This window comes from Hydra viridissima, unplaced genomic scaffold, assembly GCF_058129835.1.
Source record: "Hydra viridissima isolate aposymbiotic clone 2 unplaced genomic scaffold, HvirCarnegie_v1 scaffold_6, whole genome shotgun sequence".
Classification (NCBI taxonomy): domain Eukaryota; kingdom Metazoa; phylum Cnidaria; class Hydrozoa; order Anthoathecata; family Hydridae; genus Hydra; species Hydra viridissima.
Window position 1 is genome coordinate 14600270 of NW_028324305.1, and position 18934 is coordinate 14619203.

The window sequence follows — 18934 nt, forward strand, 5'->3', positions numbered from 1 at the left end:
CTGATTGCTTCTGACTCATCACGCTATTAAATTCCTCAAACTTCACGGAATGAAGCATTTTGCATCTTGGATAGTTGAAACTTCGCCATGGATTTAAAGTCTCACCAGATGGTCAGTTCAATTCTTTTGCTGAATCTTGTCTTTTTAAATCCACCTCCCTTTTCGTTCAACATTGCTGAGACCATCCCATGACAGAGCTCTCGTCACCTGTTGTTATCACACGCCTTAAAAATGGATCATTTTCTGAGACGCTAATGAGCTTTATCCGATGAATTCATAGTACACGATGTTTGACCTTACTTACCAAAGTTGTTTAAACGTTACTTACTTACCCAAGCAGATCGGCGTAACACGACGCGAGAGATCGCTAGTCGGATTACGCTGATCGTGATACGCCGATCGGATTTCGTTAAGGTTATTTTTTTGTCTTTATGTAATTTGAAATCATAAACAATATAGAAAGTCGAACGCCAGATTCGTAAAAAGACTGAATGAATTAATGGGTAGTTTTTTCGATGAAAATTATGTTTAGACATCGGTATTAAAACTTTGGAATGCCTATTTTCATTTTGTAATCTTTACCTTTTTATCTTCTTTTTCGTTTTACTATTTCTTTGATAAATGGTACATTTAAAGTTAAATTTAATTTTAATAGATGTTTGTCTGGTTTTAAAAACATGTTTCCAGCTTAATTTAATTTCATAATGGTCTTAAATTATTGGCCGGCAGTGTAAGTCAGAGGTCTTCACATGGCAAGCTTCGCGCTTTATATAAGAAGCAATATTATATCAACTTTCTAACATTGAAACCAATTAACAAGGTCTTTTTAAATTTACTTACATTTAAAATCTGAGAAAGTGACTAAAGTGTTGATTTAAGACAATCCGGGTAATGACGTCAGTGATTGGGGACAACTTGGGAAAGGAATTGGAACTGGTTCTCCTCGTAAGTTATGAGTTTATTCGAGTCCTACGCAATGACTACACCAAGTTTAGCATTTCCATTTTTGAATATAAGTTTGTTCAAAATTGTTGCGCTTTGCCTGAAATCATCTCTCCCTTCTCATATTTCAGGGTCCGCGCACAAGAAATCAGAACCAATGTGGAGACGGTTGAGAAGACTGCGAGTGTTTGAAGTTATAATGTCCTTTAGTTTGTGCTGCGAGGATTTACTGGCTTTAAAAATGATTTTTTCTGGACCAGGTTAAACAGATTGCTTGAGCTGCAGTGCATTCTCCGTTGTTTATTTTGTCTTGGATGACGTTCGTTTTGTTCGGATTGAAAAATTCAAGACGCGCTAAATTCTCTGACAGTCAACACAAGTGGTGTTCAAGCATTTTGAATGTAGCTATTGCTGTTTTTTTTTTTGTGTGTTTTTTATTTGACTTTTTTTTCATAAAACTGTCTGTAGCTGTAGAGTTTCTAAAGCAGTTAAAGGTCATTGAAGATTCGTTCTTACTTAGAGGTCTTCGCATGGCAAGCTTCGTGCTCTATAAGAAAAAGTATTATGTCAATATTCTAATACTCAGAGCCGTAAATTGGAGTTGGCTGATTGCGGAAATGATTTCAGCAATGTTGTTGTAGTTTTTGTGCGTTAACTCAGAAGAAAAAGTTGTAGCCCGAATGGTATGTGTGTGTGAGATGGAGGAGAAAGAGACAAAGAGTGCAAAACACAGAAGGGGAAGTGGGAGAGGCAATAGCTTACTCAAAAGATTTTAAGCGTCTTTAAATGACGTCAAATTTGCAATAACGTTACTTTGAAACTAACGCGAGAAGTCTTTAGATAAACTTCTTTCTATAACAAAGACAGCTATGTATAAAAAATATTTACTTTTGGCCAGCGTTGGCTTCGTTTCAGGCGTTGCACTGGGATATGCTGTTGTTAACTTCTACAAAAAAAGATCTTGCAATAACAGTTGTTTGAGAACATTGAACAAAGAAGCCGTAGAAAGCCCAAACACTAGCATTATTGTAAAGGTCAATAGCGAAGTGGTTGTTTTGGACAATTGAATTACTTGAGGATGGTAACAAGAATATCAACTTTCAAACAAAGGTCAACTTTTCATAAGCATCTTTAATTGATATTTCCTTTTTTTTTTTTTCATCAACCTTTTAATTGATATTTGCATCTTTTTGTCATCAACCATTTAATTGATATTTGCATCTTTTTTTATTGGGAACTTCATTAATGTTGCTTTTTTGTTGTCATCTAAAGCAATTAAATTTATTTTCAGAGGGCAATTAAGTAAATCCGAAGTAACCATTTTTGTTTTGCATTTTCATTTGTCATTTTGAATAAAATAGAAGGTAATTAAAAACAATTATATTTACAGGTTCTAAATTATTGTTGAATCAACTTATTGCTTATTAAGAATAAAACTTGAAATTTAAAAAGAAATTGCTGAAGCTAACAAAGACTTTCGTTTACGCGAATAAAAAAAATTCAACAACTTGTTCGGCATCCCAATAACTTTAACCAATTATTACAATTACAAGCTATAAAAATAATAACTTTTACTAGGGCTGTTTAAGATAATTATTTTTAATTTTCAGGCGGAATTATTTCATCGAGTTGCTGATGCCGTCCGTAAGTTCGGTGAAATAAAAAATAAAGTTTGACGTGGACAGTTCGTTTTTTGATGATCTTTTTCCTAACAAACTGTATTTTAAATTATGAATTAAATTATATTTCTTGCTGTATCGTTTATTTTATGTTTTTTATTATGTCTCGTTTTTTTAATTTTTCTTTACAAACGTACAACAGTGTTTCATCTAAGTTTTATTACGAATAGTGAATTGCTAGAAATTTCTTAAAAAATTCTTGAAGTAGACGAACACAATTGTAGAACATTGAACTCTGATTTCAGATAATTTGCTGGGAATGATGCGATAAGTTTTACCAAAGATGAACTACACGCATCATTTCAAAGTAACTAAATAAGAACATAAATCTTTTGATTCTGCTTTAATACCACTATATATAGGGAGTTTTGTCACGTGACTATTTATCGCGGAAAAAAATATATGGAACGTTTTTGAAAAACTTTGTCCAAAAAACGCAACAATTGATTTTATGTAGGTGTTGAAGAATGAAAACTCACCCATGAAAATAAATAGTATATATGTATATACAGATGTTATTTTTTTTAGAAAAGTTTGCACTACAATAATATTTTAGAGGACATCATTTTGCTTTAGAATTGATAAAGTTATTTAACTTTAAATGTTTCAGTTTTGTTTATATACAAGTAAATTAAGCTAATTCTTTCGTCCCCACATAAAAATAGATTCTGCAACTATTTATTTATTATGTCCATCAGTTTTTTTGTTTGTTTTTGGCAGTCTAATAGGGTGGGTTTTTTGTTTTCTAAGTGGAAATTTTATAAATTTCCCCCGTCTTTAGATATTTTATTGTTAACGCAACTTTTTACGCAAGAAAAAAAAAAATGAAGTTTTTTTTTTCGGCGCCAAAAGTTTAACGAGAAACTTTAAGGAAATATTTCATAAAATGTATATGAATTGAAAATATTAAAACACGAATATCTTTGGAACTAAATAAGCTACAGAAGTGGTTGAAACCATTTTGAAAATAAAATATATTAAGGAATCCAATGCATTTTAAATAAAAAAGATTTACATTGGCTATAAAAATTGCCTAAGCTCCCTACTATATGGTTTTGTTTACATAACTTGTAAAGTACAGCGTGATAGATGCAGTATGATAGAAGGCACCCAGATTATTTAGATTTAGGATTCTCATTTTTCGGAGAGCCCAATAACATATTAATTTTAGTAGAGGTGGATTTATATCTACGTTTACGATTTAATGAGACATCGGCTCATGAACAAAAGGGTTCTTCTTTCAAACTTAAACTGTAGAAAAAAAAACATTTTTTTATTTGATACTTGTAATGGTTTCTTTTTCCTTTTTAGCCTTTGGTGGCGATCGATCGTATCGTCACTCCCTTTAAATCTGCCTCTAATTGCATATTCGTTTTTGATATCAGCAAAAGTTTTTTTCTATGGTTTGGATCTAAAACGAGAGAAACATCGCTAACGGGGTCCAGCATTGTCACAAAATTGCGAATTACCATTGTATTAACCCAAAAATGAAGGACATATCAAGGTTATTATTACACAATATTTCGACTTCTACCTAATTTTCGACTCGTTTAAATCAAGAGTCTTTTTGAACATGGTATATCACGAAATTGAATACAATTTCGTATTTTTAGAGGTGTAATAATGTTTAAAACATTATTGTAAAATAGTTTTTAATGTACAGTAATTGCAAAAGGAAATCATAATTATGGTATAACAATTCCTCAAGCAGTTTTTTCAACTTCCAGCTGTAAGGTGGGAAAATTAAGTTAAAAAACAAAGATCAGAAAAGACGCACTCAAGATGACTCGTAAACCCTTCGTGCAATTAAATGATAAAGCGAAAAGAATTAAGTCGAAAACAACAACTAAGAAAAGATGCACACACGGAGACTTTTTTAATCTGTCATAAATAATCGATAAAGCGGAAAGAAGAAAAGCAAAAAAACAACTGGGAAAAGACGTAAACACGAAGACTCATCAATCGGCCATATAAATAAATGCTGAATAGGTATCGCAACCGAAACAACCAAAAACTATGAAAGCTCTAAAAAATAGAGTTTTACAGGAGGGAGGCGGATTGAAGGAAGAAGACGGAGTTTTGAAGAGAAGTAAAAGAGAGTTTTAAGAATGTTTTCAAGAAGAATTTTAAAGAGAGAGAACTTTTGTGATTGAAGAATATTTGAATAAACAAGAATATTTATGAATGAATAAAAGAGAAAAAGAAGTAAGGAAATAAATAGAAGTCAAAAGAAACATTAATTTTAGAAAACAAACCAGAGGTTTTTGGCCGTTTCAAATAAAGTAGAGATATTTGTATAGAAAAAGAAGAACAAAATGAGGACCCAGCTAGCACACATACATTGGGCCAACGTTGGCACAACGTCGGAAGCGTTACTTTATTTTATCACTTAAATGATAACGTCGAACCAAAGTCGGGCCAACGCGTTGGCCCGACTTTGGTTCGACGTTATCATTTACGTTGTGACGTTGCAACGTCAGAATACGACTGAATTTTCAATCAATCAGTGACGTTGCAACGTCAGAATACGACTGAATTTTTGCTTTTTTGAATTCGTTCAGTGTGTTACAGGTTTTAGTGTTAAATAAGTTTTTCGCCATTCTTAAAAAAATCCCGTTTTTAGTTAGCTGTTGGTTATGCAAAGAAGTTGTAAAGAAATTATTCTAAAACAAAGAGATTGAATCACGAGAAGAAGTGGTCGTTATAGAACTCGGAAAGGTTGAATCATGAGAAGAAGTGGTATTAAAAGAATCAAAAAAGATTGAATCACACGAAGAAGTGGTTGTGAAAAGAAATCCCCTTTGTTAGAATCCAGTTTGTTAGAGAGATACAGGTACTTTATTTCCATTTTTGTGTTTATTTAACTTTAAACTAGTAGTTTACTAATTATGTAGCTACATAATTTGTAAATAAACTTTTTCTATATTACATTAGAGATAGTAGAATTTTTTAATTTTGTATCAAGAACTTGAGTACCCTGTTTATTATCATGGCCTGAAGCTAGTTTGTGCTGCTTCACCAAATTCTCCTCAGAGCAGCACTGATTGCAGGAGAATCTACAAAATTGTGCTATAAAGCTTCTATTAGGCTATCATATCATGCATTAAGACTACATTTTATGTTCTTATACTTGTATTTTATTCAAAAGATATATGTTTCTTAACAAAAATTGAATTGACGAATCAATATTTGGACTAATCAATATTGATAGTAAATTTCTTAATGTTCTAAAAAAACTTTAAGTAATTTACTGTTTATATATTTATGATAGGATGTAAAATTTGTAAAAGATATAAAATGCTAGAATGTAATAATAGTAATAATAATAAATTTTTTGCTCTACACATACAATGTGGTGAGTCTAACATCTGTAGATGTTAAACTTTGACAGCTTTGGAAAAGTGTTCATTTTATTTTTCATTTTTTCATTATTTTTTTATATTTTTATTTTCTTTTGTTTGTTTTTGAAACGATCAAACTTGTTTTTGAAGACATTCACATTATCAGAGTTGATTATCTCTCCTGTTTAATTATTACAATTGTTAACTGTTAGGTTTGTGAAGACATTAAATCTTGTGGTAGAATGTGTGAACTGCTTTTGCATTTTCTGAGTATGACCTTTTTATTGCATATTTAATTATTTTAGGAGGATGATTCCATTTAACTTTATCCATATTTTTACTTATTTTATAAAATAAAATTGAATTAAATCACCTCTTGCTCTTCTTATTTTTAAAGTAGTCAAGTTAAATTTTTTTTAAAATTTTGTTTTTTTGTATTAATAATGGTTTATAATATTAGGCTACTAATATTATACAATATAATTTAACTGATACTAATAGTTTAGATGGCTGCTTCATATGCAACAAACAGAAGAAGAGTGAGAGAGCAAGTTGATAAGATATATAAGAAATTTATGGTGAAAGTTATCAGAAAAGTAATGTTTCTACCTACAGTATTTCTAATGATTGTGAAAATGTTTGTTATGATGACAATTCATATGAGATTGATATTGACAATGATGAAGATAATTTTCCTTTTCAAATTCTTAATAATCACTATGACGATGATCAGGATGAACGCTATTTCACATCAGACTCAAAAAATTAAAGTGATCTGGATGGCAATCCTGATGAAAAAGGTATTATCGCATCTTTAGCTGAGTGTTGTGTTAATTTAAAATTTCTTTGTTTCATTATTTACTGAATGAAACTTTTGTTAAAATTTTTTTTTTCAGTTATGTCTAGTGAAGCATTTGTTTTGTAATTTGTCATTTGTTACCATATCCCTCTTTAACAGCTGTTAAAGAGGGATAGGTAATGTATTTTATATGCATTTGCAGCATTTTAATGGTGATTGGAATTCATATATTATTTGTATAAGAGAATTTTGAAGCATTTTACTTCTAGTTTTTGCAGTAAAATACTGATACTATTTTTCAATAATTATTTGTTTAGATGTGGCATTAAAAAATGAAAGTGAAATATCAACAAATGTACTAATTATTTTTAAAAAAATATTTTGTCGCCATGTTTATGCAGGTAATACATCAAAAATATTTTGTTTTTATTTACGGAAATTTTATTTGTATATAGTGCTTATATCTTACATATGTTTGTTATTAACTATTTTATTATTTAAATATAGATTTTGTATTTGATGTGTGTGTGTATGTGTGTGTATATATATGTATATGTATATATATATATATATATATATATTCATACATACATACATACATACATACATACATACATACATACATACATACATACATACATACATACATACATACATACATACATATATGCAGTGGCATAGGAAGATCATAAAAGTTGTGTGTGGGGGGGACTAAAACAAAAGTTAAGGGGGGAAAATCAAAATTTAAACGAAAAAAAAAAAAAAAGATATTTTGATAATTTGAAGAGGTTACACCCCCTCTATTCTTACAAAAACAAAGCAATAATAAATTATTAGAAATCACTTTTAAAAACTTTTTAAAAATCCAATTAGCGATTAGTCCTCCCCTCTCCCTCCAGATTTCTGAAAAGTCTTTATTGACGAAACTTTGTGTAAAAAAGTTGAAACTGATAAGTGTTTGCTAATAATATATATAAACACAAAAATATATGAACACCTATAATTTTAGCAGTAGCTATGGCAATGCCTAAAGCTCATAAAACGAAAGATTTCTATCAAATTGTATAACGAGGAACATTCGAACTTTGTTGTAGTCTCAAGTGAAGTAAAGATGCAAGATTCGTAAGGATGCTTAGCAGTCGAGAAGAACGTTATTTTGTTTGAACATGTGTACAAATATTTTAACATAATTAAAATGTTTATTACAACAAATATTGATTTTCTCTTAGTAATTGTTTAATTTAAGTTGGTTCATTAATCAATGTTTTATTTTCGTTCATCAGCGTCAAATTTTATTCAAACTTATTTGGACATTACATTTTATTCAACATTACAAAGAAGAAGTTACGCTTTAATTAAAAAAACATTTACCCTTTAGTTGAAAAAAGTTACACTTTAGTCAAATTAATGGTTTTAATTTGATTGTAAAAACTTTGTTTTTGATTGAAAAGATAAGCACACCTTTTGAATCAAAATCAAAGTTTTTGCAAACAAGTAAAACTAATATTATTTGAATTATACGTTAGACCAACGTCAGAATGCGACGCTCGCCCAACGTCGATATCCGACGTTGGGCCAACGTTAACCCAACGGTTGGTTGCGACGTCGCGCCGACTATCAAGACCACGTTGGCTCGATGTCGGTTGCCGACCATCGGCCAACGAATTTTTCGACGTTGATCCAACGTTGGGCCAACGTCTATGTGCTATCTGGGGAGTAATTGATAAAAGCAGTATCGAACACTATAAGTAGAGTAATTTGCATTTTATAAACGTAATGGATAAAAGAGTGCTAACCATTACACATTATAGAACGTTTATTGAAGTATACTTTGCATAATAGAATATACTGAGGACAGTAAATACAGTATTAACCCTTTAACGACTAACCTTTCCTATTTCTAACCAAACTACCCCCACGCAATCAACCTAGATTCTATACCTCCCTAACTTCTAAACCGAACAACAACTACACACAAAAATCAAACATACAGTTAAACCAACTAACAAATATTAAATCATTCGATTATTAAAAACGCCGCTCTCACACAGCAAATCCAACACATTTTTCACGTTTAAACAATTTGTATTTTTGTTCTATTATTGCAAAATAAGTTTTTAGTTAATTAAAACAATATTTTTTATTAGAAAAGTTTGTATTTTCTAATTAAAAAAAAGTTGTTTAAACTATAATGAAAATTAGGAAACTGACGAACTAGGATTACTACAACTCCTTTCACAGTGGTTGACAATACTTTAAAAAATCACCATTTGCATCTATTATACTGCCATCTATCATACTGCATCTATCACGCTGTACTTTACAAGTTATATAAACAAAACCATATAGTGGTATTAAAGCAGAATCAAAAGATTTATGTTCTTATTTAGTTACTTTGAAATGATGCGTGTAGTTCATCTTTGGTAAAACTTATCGCATCATTCCCAGCAAATTATCTGAAATCAGAGTTCAATGTTCTACAATTGTGTTCGTCTACTTCAAGAATTTTTTAAGAAATTTCTAGCAATTCACTATTCGTAATAAAACTTAGATGAAACACTGTTGTACGTTTGTAAAGAAAAATTAAAAAAACGAGACATAATAAAAAACATAAAATAAACGATACAGCAAGAAATATAATTTAATTCATAATTTAAAATACAGTTTGTTAGGAAAAAGATCATCAAAAAACGAACTGTCCACGTCAAACTTTATTTTTTATTTCACCGAACTTACGGACGGCATCAGCAACTCGATGAAATAATTCCGCCTGAAAATTAAAAATAATTATCTTAAACAGCCCTAGTAAAAGTTATTATTTTTATAGCTTGTAATTGTAATAATTGGTTAAAGTTATTGGGATGCCGAACAAGTTGTTGAATTTTTTTTATTCGCGTAAACGAAAGTCTTTGTTAGCTTCAGCAATTTCTTTTTAAATTTCAAGTTTTATTCTTAATAAGCAATAAGTTGATTCAACAATAATTTAGAACCTGTAAATATAATTGTTTTTAATTACCTTCTATTTTATTCAAAATGACAAATGAAAATGCAAAACAAAAATGGTTACTTCGGATTTACTTAATTGCCCTCTGAAAATAAATTTAATTGCTTTAGATGACAACAAAAAAGCAACATTAATGAAGTTCCCAATAAAAAAAGATGCAAATATCAATTAAATGGTTGATGACAAAAAGATGCAAATATCAATTAAAAGGTTGATGAAAAAAAAAAAAAGGAAATATCAATTAAAGATGCTTATGAAAAGTTGACCTTTGTTTGAAAGTTGATATTCTTGTTACCATCCTCAAGTAATTCAATTGTCCAAAACAACCACTTCGCTATTGACCTTTACAATAATGCTAGTGTTTGGGCTTTCTACGGCTTCTTTGTTCAATGTTCTCAAACAACTGTTATTGCAAGATCTTTTTTTGTAGAAGTTAACAACAGCATATCCCAGTGCAACGCCTGAAACGAAGCCAACGCTGGCCAAAAGTAAATATTTTTTATACATAGCTGTCTTTGTTATAGAAAGAAGTTTATCTAAAGACTTCTCGCGTTAGTTTCAAAGTAACGTTATTGCAAATTTGACGTCATTTAAAGACGCTTAAAATCTTTTGAGTAAGCTATTGCCTCTCCCACTTCCCCTTCTGTGTTTTGCACTCTTTGTCTCTTTCTCCTCCATCTCACACACACATACCATTCGGGCTACAACTTTTTCTTCTGAGTTAACGCACAAAAACTACAACAACATTGCTGAAATCATTTCCGCAATCAGCCAACTCCAATTTACGGCTCTGAGTATTAGAATATTGACATAATACTTTTTCTTATAGAGCACGAAGCTTGCCATGCGAAGACCTCTAAGTAAGAACGAATCTTCAATGACCTTTAACTGCTTTAGAAACTCTACAGCTACAGACAGTTTTATGAAAAAAAAGTCAAATAAAAAACACACAAAAAAAAAAACAGCAATAGCTACATTCAAAATGCTTGAACACCACTTGTGTTGACTGTCAGAGAATTTAGCGCGTCTTGAATTTTTCAATCCGAACAAAACGAACGTCATCCAAGACAAAATAAACAACGGAGAATGCACTGCAGCTCAAGCAATCTGTTTAACCTGGTCCAGAAAAAATCATTTTTAAAGCCAGTAAATCCTCGCAGCACAAACTAAAGGACATTATAACTTCAAACACTCGCAGTCTTCTCAACCGTCTCCACATTGGTTCTGATTTCTTGTGCGCGGACCCTGAAATATGAGAAGGGAGAGATGATTTCAGGCAAAGCGCAACAATTTTGAACAAACTTATATTCAAAAATGGAAATGCTAAACTTGGTGTAGTCATTGCGTAGGACTCGAATAAACTCATAACTTACGAGGAGAACCAGTTCCAATTCCTTTCCCAAGTTGTCCCCAATCACTGACGTCATTACCCGGATTGTCTTAAATCAACACTTTAGTCACTTTCTCAGATTTTAAATGTAAGTAAATTTAAAAAGACCTTGTTAATTGGTTTCAATGTTAGAAAGTTGATATAATATTGCTTCTTATATAAAGCGCGAAGCTTGCCATGTGAAGACCTCTGACTTACACTGCCGGCCAATAATTTAAGACCATTATGAAATTAAATTAAGCTGGAAACATGTTTTTAAAACCAGACAAACATCTATTAAAATTAAATTTAACTTTAAATGTACCATTTATCAAAGAAATAGTAAAACGAAAAAGAAGATAAAAAGGTAAAGATTACAAAATGAAAATAGGCATTCCAAAGTTTTAATACCGATGTCTAAACATAATTTTCATCGAAAAAACTACCCATTAATTCATTCAGTCTTTTTACGAATCTGGCGTTCGACTTTCTATATTGTTTATGATTTCAAATTACATAAAGACAAAAAAATAACCTTAACGAAATCCGATCGGCGTATCACGATCAGCGTAATCCGACTAGCGATCTCTCGCGTCGTGTTACGCCGATCTGCTTGGGTAAGTAAGTAACGTTTAAACAACTTTGGTAAGTAAGGTCAAACATCGTGTACTATGAATTCATCGGATAAAGCTCATTAGCGTCTCAGAAAATGATCCATTTTTAAGGCGTGTGATAACAACAGGTGACGAGAGCTCTGTCATGGGATGGTCTCAGCAATGTTGAACGAAAAGGGAGGTGGATTTAAAAAGACAAGATTCAGCAAAAGAATTGAACTGACCATCTGGTGAGACTTTAAATCCATGGCGAAGTTTCAACTATCCAAGATGCAAAATGCTTCATTCCGTGAAGTTTGAGGAATTTAATAGCGTGATGAGTCAGAAGCAATCAGAATTGGTCAATTGCAAAGGAATTGCTTTTCACAACAATAGTAATGCAAGTTCACATACAAACTTAGTTACCAGTAAAAATTGGTTGATCTTAGAAAGGATATATTGACACATTCACTATATTCACCAAATCTGGCGCAATCCACACAAACTTGGTAATATTTTTTGCCGATAAAGATAAAAATTTTAACAGGCGAGGAAACTTGTTTGTTAAAAGATGGTCAAAGATCAACGAACAAAATGAGCAGAATATTACTTGATGAAATTGTTGTTGTTGTCTTTTTTTTGTTGTTTTTTTTTGAATGACTTGTTTTTTATTTATTCAGAAAAGTACTCACTGACTTGCCCAACCCAATAAAAAAAGGTGCAAATATCAATAAAAGATACCTAAAAAGTTTGACCTTTATTTGAAGGTTGATATTCTTGTTACTATCCTCAAGCAATTCAATTGTCCAAAACAACCACTTCTCCATTGATCTTTACAATAATGTTAGTGTTTGGGCTTTCTACGGCTTCTTTGTTCAATGTTCTCAAACAACTTTTATTGCAAGATCTTTTTTTGTAGAAGTTAACAACAGCATATCCCAGTGCAACGCCTGAAACGAAGCCAACGCTGGCCAAAAGTAAATATTTTTTATACATAGCTGTCTTTGTTATAGAAAGAAGTTTATCTAAAGACTTCTCGCGTTAGTTTCAAAGTAACGTTATTGCAAATTTGACGTCATTTAAAGACGCTTAAAATGTTTTGCACTCTTTGTCTCTTTCTCCTCCATCTCACACATACATACCATTCGGGCTACAATTTTTTCTTCTGAGTTAACGCATAAAAAACTACAACAACATTGCTGAAATCATTTCCGCAATCAGTCAACTCCGGTCAACGGTTCTGAGTTACATTTTGATTAAATGCAAATCTTTCTTTTGATTTTCCAAGTTGCGTTACGATAAAAAATCGAGCCGTTGGTTTCCAGCAAAAGGGTGCTCATAGAATTTAACTTAAAGACAGTTGAGTCGTCAAACTAATTTAGAACAAAATCATTTCACGGTTGGGAGTAAGGTTGCTTTCTTTTAAAGCTTCCTAACAAAATACGTTAACTGTTTGAAATAGAACAGCAGCATCGGCAAGGAATCCATAGGAGCATTGATCGATGAAAGTGCTCTTCTAAAGTAATGTTAAAAGTTTGGAAAAAAAAGCAATGTTTTTTTTTTAAAGCGCATTAACGATTAAACTGACATTCCTCATCTAACAACATCTTCGTTCTTCATGGAATAAAAAAGTACAACAAGCGAAAAAACAGATCATGTGTACTTTATCAAGAAGGTTTGCTAACATTTCAATTGAATATGCATACAATCTTTGATAGGAAATGCACTTAAATCTGAAAAATAAATAAAGCTTATTGTATAAGGAAAACTCTCAAAAGAGATGCACCTTGAACATTTCAACCTTAACACAAAGTGTAATTTAAAAGATATTTTTAGGAGAATATTTTAACCTTACACAAAGACTCTCTCATACGTCATTGAGTTGATGAAACCAGAGATGCATATTGTTTTACGGAACATCATGAGTTATGGAATCGAACTGGATCATTTTGATGCTAATGAACGTATTATGAAGATTTCGTTGTAATACTATGAATCCCCAATGGTTAATACAAAGAGTATAATTAAGTTCAATAAATATTTTCATTAAAATAGATAGATGACTTGGGATAGTGCTTCTATGCTGCAGTGGGAAATTTCTAATGTATAGCGACAACATTTAGATTATGTCAAATGCTAATACTGGAAGAACCTTCGTGGTATTTGAACAGATTATTGGTCAATAATTGTCGACTGAACAAAGAAGTGGAGAATAATCGAAGTTCTGAGAAACGTCTTTTTGTAAAAAAAAACAAACAAATAAATAAATAAAAAGCAGTGAAAGAGTACAAGATAAAAATAGATATTACAAAGTTTAAATAGAGATGTTTAAAAATGTTTTTCATCGAAAAAAAACTCCTCATTAATTAAATCACTTGTTTTTAAGAGTCTGGATATTCGATCTTCTACATTGTTTATGACTTCAAATAATATAAAGCCCTAAGTATCTTTCAAGATACTTCACTTGCATCCTTTGATGACGGACACATGTCGCAGGCTTTTCTGTTCAACTCGTCCGATAGAGGTTCAACAGGGTTGAGATCAGGGTTTTGTGGAGACCAAATTATGCTCTTCAAAGCATTTTAATCTGGCTTTTGTTTTAAATAACCTTTGCATAGTTCGGAGCTATGTTTGGCATTATTGCCCTGCTGGAAAACTAATCCGCAAATTAGTCACAACCTAGATGGAGCTGCATTTTTTTCCAGAGTCCTGTTGCATTCTTCTTTTCTCTTTTTAACTTCTTTTACCTTTAAACTAAACTCTCGTTATTTCTTTAAACTAAATCTCGGTCTGTTGAATTGACGAAAAAAACCCCAAACCATGACGGACCCACCATGGCAACACTGTAAGCACCACACGCTCTAATAGCACGTAACTCCTAAGTACTTTTTCAAAGTCTTCTATTGTTTATTCACGGTAAATATGGACCCGTTCAGTTTTCTAACAGCATCTCGAACAAACAAAGTTAGACATCTTTTATCTGTATAAAGAGAAATTATACAGATTTTTTTTCACTTAACACGAGTTTCTGGTGCTATTAGTTTTCTGTTTAGTTTGCTGGTTGCAAAAATAAATTACTCTTCTTGTTGTGTTTCGGCCTTCCTTGACCGACGAATACCTTTATGACTGCATTATAAACGGAAAATCAAAACACTGACGACAAATCAAAACATCATTAATGATTTAATGCTTAGTCTGAATGATATCATGTATGATATTACTAGTTATGGTTTTTGGTGACAAAAGCGGGTAGTTACTAGTTGATAGTTGACAGGTAAAAAATATAGAAGTTTACATTTTTTCAGAGATGCCATCAACTGGAAACATGTCAACTATCTTTTAATAAAATTTGTAAGCGAAGTTCTGATCTCCAGAAGTGTAAAACAAGCAGCATAGCTGAAACCAAAAACTTTATTAAAAGTAGTTGAGTAGCATCGCAAAAATTTCGCAACTTTTAAGGGTAACAATATCATGAATATTTATTTTCTATTCTAGAGAATAGAAGAATCTAGAGACAACCAATAACTGCAAATTCCCAAAAAACTGATTGAAAAACTTGATTTTTAAAGAAATAATGAAATTATATGTGGGGTTTTTAGCATTTGTGCACAAAATGAAATCTTTTTTCCTTGTACTAATAAACAGCGTGCGTAAGTGTAATTAGCAAAGTGTGCAAAGCGCAAAGACGACAAGTGTAATAAGCAAAGATGACAAGAATTGAGCACCCAAAAATAAATAATTTACTCTTGCGAAAAAATATTTCCGTCACAAAAGGGCCATTTAAAAAAAAAAAACATTTTAATTTTTTTCAGGACATTTTCGACTTTGCTACATCCTACAGGACACATATCTATATATTTTTGGGGACATCCTAAAGGACATATATTTTTATTTATACGAAATTTCTGATTGTAAAAATTTCTGTGAAAAACATATACTTTGGTAAAAAGTTTAAATAGAGAATTCATAGGGGATGCGCAAAAGAGAGTAGGAGCTCATTTACGAAAGCTTACGAAAACAAAAAAACAAGAGGAATGAGCGGAAAAAGGTAATTAACAAATGCAGTTGTTGACAAACTTCAAAAATACTATGGATTATCTATCGCTCATGTAGTTTAAGGCCAGTCTCCGTAAATTTCGGGTTTGTTTCGTTTATCTAAGGGTGACGTAAAATTGTGCCGTTCAGATCCGCGGGATTTTTCTAAACGTTTATAATAAAGCGGTGACTAAAATAAGTCCGACAAGAAAGTCTTCTAATCTTTTGAGTATATATCATGAGTTCATAACATGTCATGAATTAGTATATAATACAATTATTTATAACAAACCACATTATTTATTATTCAAATCTTGAATACTTATTATTTGCAATAGATTTTTTAAATTGGATGTAAATTGTGTTAGTGTATTTTACAAAATTAGTGCTCAATGTTCAGAACAGAACATAGAAAATAGAAAGTGCTCAATGTTTATAAAGTACAAGAAAATAGAAAGACTTCTTGACAATTCTGAAAATAGAGAAACTGGCAGTGTATATATATATATGTGTGTGTGTGTGTGTGTGTGTGTGTGTGTGTGTGTGTGTGTGTGTGTGTGTGTGTGTGTGTGTGTGTGTGTGTGTGTGTGTGTGTGTGTGTGTGTGTGTATATATATATATAATATCTAAACAATATCTAGATAATCTAGATAAGATCTAAACAAACAAAAAATCAATAAATCAATTAACTGGATGATTATTGTTAAAACAAAATGAATAAAAAATTATGATAAATTAAATAATGATAATCAATACAAATCAAATCCTATTTAACAAAAATTATTTACTAGAATTTAAACTATTACTCCAATAATATCACAAAGGATGTTTTCAAAACCAATCGCAAAGGTTTTTTCAATTCATTTTGATGTATATAAACATTCGGTAATTACCATAATCTTTAAACTTATTTAGCTCCTTTTAATAAAAATTACTTGTTAATTCAACTTATGTCCATGCATTTATTGTCATTGATTTATAATGTATTTCGAATAATAATAATTTTACTACAAAAGAATTTAATAAATCGATTTCTATTCTTCCAAACTACTGCTGATTTTGTTAATTTATTTATTTTAAATCTTTTTCTTTCTTGCAATATTTTTATTCTTGTTAAATAAACATTTTCTTTTTCTTCATTTTCTCCAGTTTTATTTATCTTTACTAATCAAATTAAACATGCTATCAGTCAAATTTTAATGTGTTGTAATTAAGCAGGATCCATCCTCCTATAGTAAAGTAAATCATATTTCTATATAATTATAAAATATACCTGTAAATAATTTTTTTTTAGTTATACAGTAAGCATTGTAAAAAAGTAATTGATTTCTTTGACCAGAAAGTTCCGTTAACCACATTAAAAAATAAAAAAAATCATGAAAAGTACTCAAAAGAGACTATGCTGTCAAAATATATTTGGGAACTAAAAGAAAAAAATATTAATTTTAAATTAAATTGGTCTTTTCTAAAAACTGCACCTATCTATAATAACATATCTCAAAAATGTATATTTTGTTAACAAAAAAAGTTTGAAATTATAACTTATTTAGATCAAGAAAATTCACTAAATAAAAAAAACTGAATTTATTTCTAAATGCAGACATGAAAATAAGTACATTTTATAAAATTATAAAAACAAATGACCAAACTTATTAACTAAATTTATTTAACTCTAAATACCAATTAAAAATAATAAATTAATATATATATATATATATATATATATATATATATATATATATATATATATATATATATATATATATATATATATGTATGTATATGCATATGTATATTTATATTTATAAGTATACGTTAGGCAGGTCCGTTTTTAGGGGTCGGAAAAACTATAACTTTGCCACTTTATTTTCCCATTCTACGTTGATATACAAGACTTTTTCTGAAAAAATTTTTGAAAAATTTTAAATTTCCTGACCTCCCTAGGGTTTGAATATTTTATATTTAGAACATTTTTAGTGATTTTTTTTTTTTTTTTTTAATTTGCTCTGCCAGACCTATGCGGAGTTATACCCACAGCGCGCATTAATTTATTTTATGAAACTGCGCTGCGTTTGTAACTTTTTAAATTAAAAATGGCAATATCAACACGTTCAAATACTGAAATATATTTATTAGGAAAAATCCACGTAGTTGATTGCAGATGTTTGTCTACAAAAGGCGACGATTTTAGGATATTTTTATCACTGCTGCAGATAACTAAATTTCAAAAAAATAAAAAACACACCGAAATTATTTCCTGCCCTCTAGATATAAATCACGAGCTGTTTTGTAATGATAAAACATGTCAGCCCAAATGCGTTGTTTCTGCTCTTAGAAAACCGTGGCTTATGGGTGGTATACCACACATTAGTTGTAGAAGTATTAGGTAGCTATCGATTTAAGTAATGTTCATAGTTTATTACATAGTTATTGATAATTATTGATATAAAAATTTAAGCTAAATGACAAATAAAAATTTATTAATTCAATTAGGGAAAATGTTCCTAAATTAATATATCATCACAAGAAACTGGTATCATATTGTTCAAAAAAAACGGAAATACAAAAGCTGCTTAAAACTAATTTTTTGGCATTAGAAAAACAATTGTTTGACATAAGGCACCCAAAACTTTATGAGATAATTGAAAAAGATAGATTTTGATCAAAAGATGCAAAAGAATGCGATATTTTTTTAAAATAGTTCCTTACTTATCAAAGTGGTTAGAAATTCCACCTGATTTGTGGACTCATGATTCTGATTATAAAAATATGCAAAGGTTTATAAAGAGATTAGTCTATCTCAATGACTGTTGTGAAAAAGCTATTAAATTGGTAAAATCGATTCAACAATTAAAGAGGAAAAGTTACAAGATATTTTACTGGTTTTGAAGGAACACAGAGTTAACTTTCCATTTTATAAGTGTAACTGGTCCAAAGAAATACTTAATAAATTGTAAGAAAAGTTTTTACAAGAAAAATTTAACTGAATATTTATGTATATTATTTACAAAATGTGTTTGTAAAACCTTTAGTCAAAGTATTTCACATTTTTAACAGTTTACTTTTATTTTTTATCTTTATTAAGTACAATATTTGGATTACTTATTTAACAAACTTTTTAAATGCAAATTTTATTAAGTTTTTTAATGAATATTTAATAGTATTTAGATAA

At 30.2% G+C, this 18934-nt stretch overlaps 2 long non-coding RNA genes and 2 pseudogenes across 5 annotated transcripts; 2 read left to right on the plus strand and 2 right to left on the minus strand.

Moving 5' to 3' along the window:
• The window catches only part of LOC149887157 (uncharacterized), a 563485-nt pseudogene that overhangs the window by 330427 nt on the left and 214124 nt on the right, over positions 1-18934 (minus strand).
• Positions 1921-2704, plus strand: LOC149887164 (uncharacterized). Its single transcript, XR_016453609.1, has 2 exons — positions 1921-2052; positions 2553-2704. It is a non-coding gene; the product is annotated as an uncharacterized LOC149887164 (long non-coding RNA).
• LOC149887165 (uncharacterized) lies at positions 6173-7973 on the plus strand (annotated as a pseudogene). Its single transcript, XR_016453608.1, has 4 exons — positions 6173-6232; positions 6469-6762; positions 7079-7162; positions 7771-7973. The product of XR_016453608.1 is annotated as an uncharacterized LOC149887165 (transcript).
• Positions 9378-15130, minus strand: LOC149887166 (uncharacterized). 3 transcript variants are annotated; one of them, XR_016453327.1, is made up of 4 exons: positions 12483-15130; positions 10741-11010; positions 10032-10621; positions 9378-9531 (listed from the first exon to the last, which is right to left on the minus strand). It is a non-coding gene; the product is annotated as an uncharacterized LOC149887166 (long non-coding RNA). The 3 variants fall into 3 exon arrangements; XR_016453326.1 differs by having other exon boundaries at positions 12469-15130; XR_016453325.1 differs by having other exon boundaries at positions 10741-15130.